Raw genomic sequence first — 5809 nt, forward strand, 5'->3', positions numbered from 1 at the left:
CAAAATAGTGAAATACAGGATTCAAGTTTATTAGTAAGATGCCATTAGTAATTGGAGAGATTTTTTTTCGTCTTGGCACCACTCAGCGTGATAAATTCCTGTAATATTTTTGGCTTTTTAAGAGTTGAGATGTAGGAAAGTTTGCAGACTCTAGTGAATGTTAATTATTGAATTTGTAACATCTATGTATTCAGACTATTGGTAACTTAAGACTTGTGCAATATACTAATGCTCACTGTAATATTGAGTAACTTTTGAATCACTGCACTAAGTTGGTTAAATATGACAATTGGAATGTGCATCCGTATGATTTGCACATTGATCTCAGCTTTTATTTAACATGCCCAATTATTTCATTTTATTTATTCATCATTTCTAATTTTTATAATGCATCATTGTTTAAGTCTTATTTATTATCTTCCTTTTAATTAGATTGTTTGTTATGTTGATTTTCTGAAAGTAAATGGATAGATTCTTTGTTGCCAATATGCATAGGATGAAAAAAAATGAACTTCATATGTTATAAGGCAATTTAACAATTTAGTAATTTTCAACAAGTCACCAGTTTTGATAATTACCAGAAAACATTCACCTATAGAAAATATATGTCTACTTCCTTCTGTGTTCTCCCCATTAGGTAATTTTGTGTATTCTTTGCATTAGAAACAAAAATAAGTGCAAGACCTCAGTCTTGTAATACAACAACTCAAGTTAAGGAGTGCTAGGAGCTATATGTTTCCCAAAGTGATGCAAATGCAGTTATTTTGAACAGTATATTAATTATATGAGGCATTAATTCCGGCTCTGAAGGGATTTATGACTACATGTAAATCCCATCTTTGAAAAATATTTATATTCACAAAAATAAGTGAAATAATCAGCAGTGTGAATAATAAAGCTGCTGTCTTTTATCTAATTGTATCCCCAAATTGGGCACATTTTGATTAATCATTATATAATATTGACTGGCCTTGAGGGAGATACCAAATATATTTCCCAAACTAGTCTCATATTGCCCCGAGTCGAAGACGAGCTCAATTTCAAGCTCAATTAAATTCTCAAAATTAATTTTGGCTACTTATGGTTAGTTTTGAGATGGCAGTTCACATTATGGCACTGATATTACATGTGTTTCATTTGACTCGGTCCAGAGCATAGTGCGATGTTCCAGCAAGTTCACGTACAACTTTATGTATGAAAATGCTTGTACAATATGATACCTGGCACAATGATGTCCAGACTCTGTAATTGTTGCACTTGTACATATATTCACTTATTAATATGTTGCTAGCAACAAGGTAAAAATCTTGATACGAGGAAACACAAATGCTAAATACTATAAATCATTAGATGCCAGGCACGTTTCTGTACAGACTTATTTTGTAATACTTGCTTGTTTAGCATGTTAGCAACAAGTTGCTGTTACTCCAGTACAAAAGACTCTTCTATGGTGTACTACAAACTGATGTATACCATGGCTGTATTACTTATGTGCATGCCATCTGTAGCAGGTGGTATGCAACATTGCCCAACCCAGTACATGAAAAATACAGTTGCGCGACTTGCTGCAGAAAAAAATGGCATGATTTAATTGTTCCTTATCAATTGAGCATATTGTATGCAACAATTTGTCTGGTATCAATGTGTGGAAACACTGTTGTACTAAATGTTGCTCAGTGCAAATTGTTTGAAATCATGATATGTCAGAGTCAGTATTAAAATGGAACTGTGTCTATTAGTGGGAAATTGTATAAATACATATTTTTAACAGTTGTTTGTTGTGTTTGAAGATGTGCAATCCGCTATGTTAGAAAATCAATGGTTAATTTCAAAATCGCCTCTTTACGTCATATATTATACAAAGTGTATTTTGTGAGAGATATATATTTACTTGTATACCTGTGTGCCAGTAATGCAGAATGCAAACAAAATTTTATTCCATTCCGCACTTAATTTCCTCAATTATAAAACATAATTTGCTGCAATGTACATGTATATTAAGGTCAGTAAAATCCTTTTGCATGGCAACTATTATTTAAACTATAGTGTTGCTTTTCTAGAATTCAAAATTTAACTTGAAGATTAAATTCAACATTGTTCCAATGATTACAGTTTAATTTTAGATTTGAAACTGGCTAGAATAGTTGCTGTAGGCTTCTTGAATATAATGTTTCTGTGTTTATGCCAAAATTGGTCTTTGGATTGATTTGCTGTACTAGATTTTATAAGTCCAAATGTTTTGTAGAAAAGAGTGGTTGACCAACATGTAATTAGAGTATACAGTATCTTAGTATTCATATTTATAAATATATCATATTATATCTGTCTTGTATTTTAGCTTGTATGTTTCATATAAATAGCATGGATGTATTGTGATAGTGATTTTTGTTATATTTTTATCATATGTGAGAGGTGTATCTTTGCTGCAGGCTACCCTACTTGCTTTATAATGAATCTGTATCAGATATGTTGTAGAGGATAATGTTGATTGTAGAGTCTAGTAGAAGAGTTATTGCAATCGTCTCTCTACAGTTGTAATTTGATCAGACAATGGTGACTATATTATGTTAAAGCTGGCTATTTTTTATTCAGTGATTTTATTGCTTTGTCACAGAAAAATGTGGCTAACAAGCCTAGACTTGACAGATGGAGAGCAATCTGTAGTCCCAAAATGTTGGACCAATGATGAGCATCATACAAGCCAGTTTGGTGTACAAGTCTAGTTTGCTTTTAATCAACACTTCATTAGCCATTATTCCAGTTTCAAAGAACCTTTAATTCAAACCACGATTGTGTTAATCCATTTTTCATCAGCCATAAGAGCAAATGTCTTTCAAAATGTAAACATGAATTGTTGAAAACAACAAAATTTGGAAGACAATATGGCAGTTGATTATTATTGCTTGGAAAAAAGACCCTACATGCCTGTCTGTAATGCCATGGTTATTTACTAATTTCTCAGTGATTACACATTTTCATCAGAATCATTTGGCACATATATAATGCATACAGACACTTAAAGCTAAATTACAGTAGTTGCAGTAAAACACTGATTTCGTGAGAAAGTCTGTAAAACCAAGGTTAAGTATTACTATATCATTGTCGATCTAGTACAGTTACATAAACTGAACTTTGTGAAATCATTAAATCTAAGCTGAAAAACAATCACACTGAAGATCGCCAACACAGATAGGCACACGTGGGACAGTGTATATTATATTGCTGGAATAAAGACCCGACGGAAGTGCCCGAATCCGCGCTTATTTTGCTTATTTCTCAGCAATTACACAATTTCTTCCAGAATCCTTCGGCACATATTTTTTATTCATGTAAACAGACACTTGGGTGGTCATTATATTGGATTCTGTAAAAAGTCATTTTGAGATCATTACCAAAAGTGGCAGTTATCTTTAAATGGTCATTTTACACCTGGCATTTATCTTTAATCAAAAACTTTGTGCAGTGCACATAAATTACATCCATGCTTGCAACATTTATTCGTTTGCACACCTAGAAGGATTTTGTTTTAAAAGGTTAATGTTCTTGAAATGTATATTCATCAAGAGAAAATTAATTTCCTATCAACATGAATATAGAATTTGAAAAATCGTTGTATATGTATAATTATAGCTTTCAGTTTATACGGCCAAGGCGTTATTGTTGAACAAGTGATTTTTATTTTTATGTGCATTATGTAATTGTGATGTGCGATCATTGTAATTAAATTACATGTGAAGGCCACCGCACACCTTACGATTGGTCTGCGGCCCGATATTGGAGTAAAACGTAGTAGAATTTGATGCTAATATTGAAACATGGAATATCTTACTGTTTAATGTTCTAAATAATTGTTTTCGAATACCAATATTCAAATCTGTGTCTATGTTATAATCCTTATTAGTATAAAATCAAATTCAATATCTAGTCATAATGACATCATAGCAATTGTACGATTGGCTACGATTTTAATCTGATTTGGCCTTTTCTCCAAAATGAAAGCTTGCAATCATCCAAAATTGTGATCATATTACTTACATGTAGTGTTCTTTCAATTAATATGGGCCTCAAGCAAAAAGACACTTCATTCATATTGTCAGAAAATGAACAAAATGAGATTTGTTCCAAATTCAGATCATGGACCAGTCGTAAGGTGTGCGGTGGCCTTAAACAAAAATGCAATTACTTTTTGTCAGAATCTTGCTGAGTACATTGTAGATACACCTGTACCTTTATAAGAACTGAGGCCCATAGCAGAGAGATTTGCAATCAATCACAATTCCTAACATCAAACACAACTTGACTTTCAACCATTGAAATGCCTGTATAAGGGACTTGCGATTGATTTTTCTGTTTGGTTGGGTTTAAATGCAATTCTTTCTGCAATGGGCCCCTCGGGGGCGTTTCATAAAGGTGTTCATAAGTTAAGGGGACTTAAAGATTAGAACGTCTGATCCTATTTTGTGGTAAATGATATTCATCATTAAATGCTCGTTGATTATTTAGCGCATAAGAAAGGTTCACCAGTCGCTCTTAACTTATGAACAGCATTATGAAACGGCTCCCTGGGCTGTTTTGAGCAAATGAAAGGGCGGGGCAATTTTATAGCAAAGAGAGTGGCTTGAGAGCGATGAATATATAGGATTAAACAAAATGACATGTATGTATTGTGAAAGGAATAAACAAGAAGTTTAATAATATTTTTGAGAGGAAGACAGGATAGTTGGGTCATCTGGAGCACTTCTGTGATCGTGGAGAGCAAAGGTCAGTTTCTTGACAGGTTTATGTTCTTTTGGCTATAAATTACAAAAATTAGCAGGTATATTCCAGAGTGGATAAAATTCAGGAGAGCCAAATTTCAAAATGGCCGCATCAAGGAACACAAAACTGTTGAGAAACGGACCTTCATCTCCACTGTCACGGAAGTGCTCCAGATGACCCAATGAAAGAGTGACACTAGCGGGGGGGGGGGGGAATCATGTTTATCTACAACCAACCTTTCTACTAACCATTTGACTTATTGATATTTACCCCATTTACCATTTGTCAAATTTTCAGTTAGCCTATACCCATCTAATATCCACTTGGTGTGTCTACATGGTTATATGAACTGTTAATGAACTAAATTTTAGTTTGCACAGTTACAAAAACTGGATAGATGAACTGTTTATGAACCAAATTTTTATTTGAAAAGTAAAAATAAATAAGTAGGGAAAGTGGAAATTAGACCAACTGGGAATTAGACCAAATGAGAACGAGACTAAGAATTAGTACTCAAGAAGAGTGGGAAGGAGAAAAGAGATAATTTGTGAGAAATGAAGGATTGGAAAAAGGAGAAGGAATAGAAGAGAGAAGAGCCTCAAAATAAAGGGAGAAGTAAAGAGAGAATAAAAAGAGTGGAAGAGGAAAAGATAAGGGGTGTAAACAAGGAAAACAGAGGAGCAGTCTAAAAGGGGAGAAGGGGAAAAGTACAGAGAGAATAATAGAGAGAGGCAGGAGTTAGAAGAGGAAAGAAAAGGGGTATAGAAATGGGAAATAGAGGAGTCTGAAAGGTGAGTCAGAAGAGAAGGGTATTAAGAGAAAATGGAAAGAGAGAAGATAGAGAGGGGGTGAAAGAGGAAAAATATAAGTGGTGTAGAAAGAGAGGCATCTCACATGGGAGGTAAAACAATAGAGCAGGATTTCTCAAACCTTTTCTTTGAAGGGCCAGATGAGACTCCAAGTAAACCTGAAAGGGGAAGGGTGAAGTGGATACTTAGAAAAAAAATTGCGTGAAGCGCAAAGACCCTCGCGGTCGTAGATGCTCTCTTGT

Source organism: Lytechinus variegatus, chromosome 15 (assembly GCF_018143015.1).
Source record: "Lytechinus variegatus isolate NC3 chromosome 15, Lvar_3.0, whole genome shotgun sequence".
NCBI classification, from domain to species: Eukaryota; Metazoa; Echinodermata; class Echinoidea; order Temnopleuroida; family Toxopneustidae; genus Lytechinus; species Lytechinus variegatus.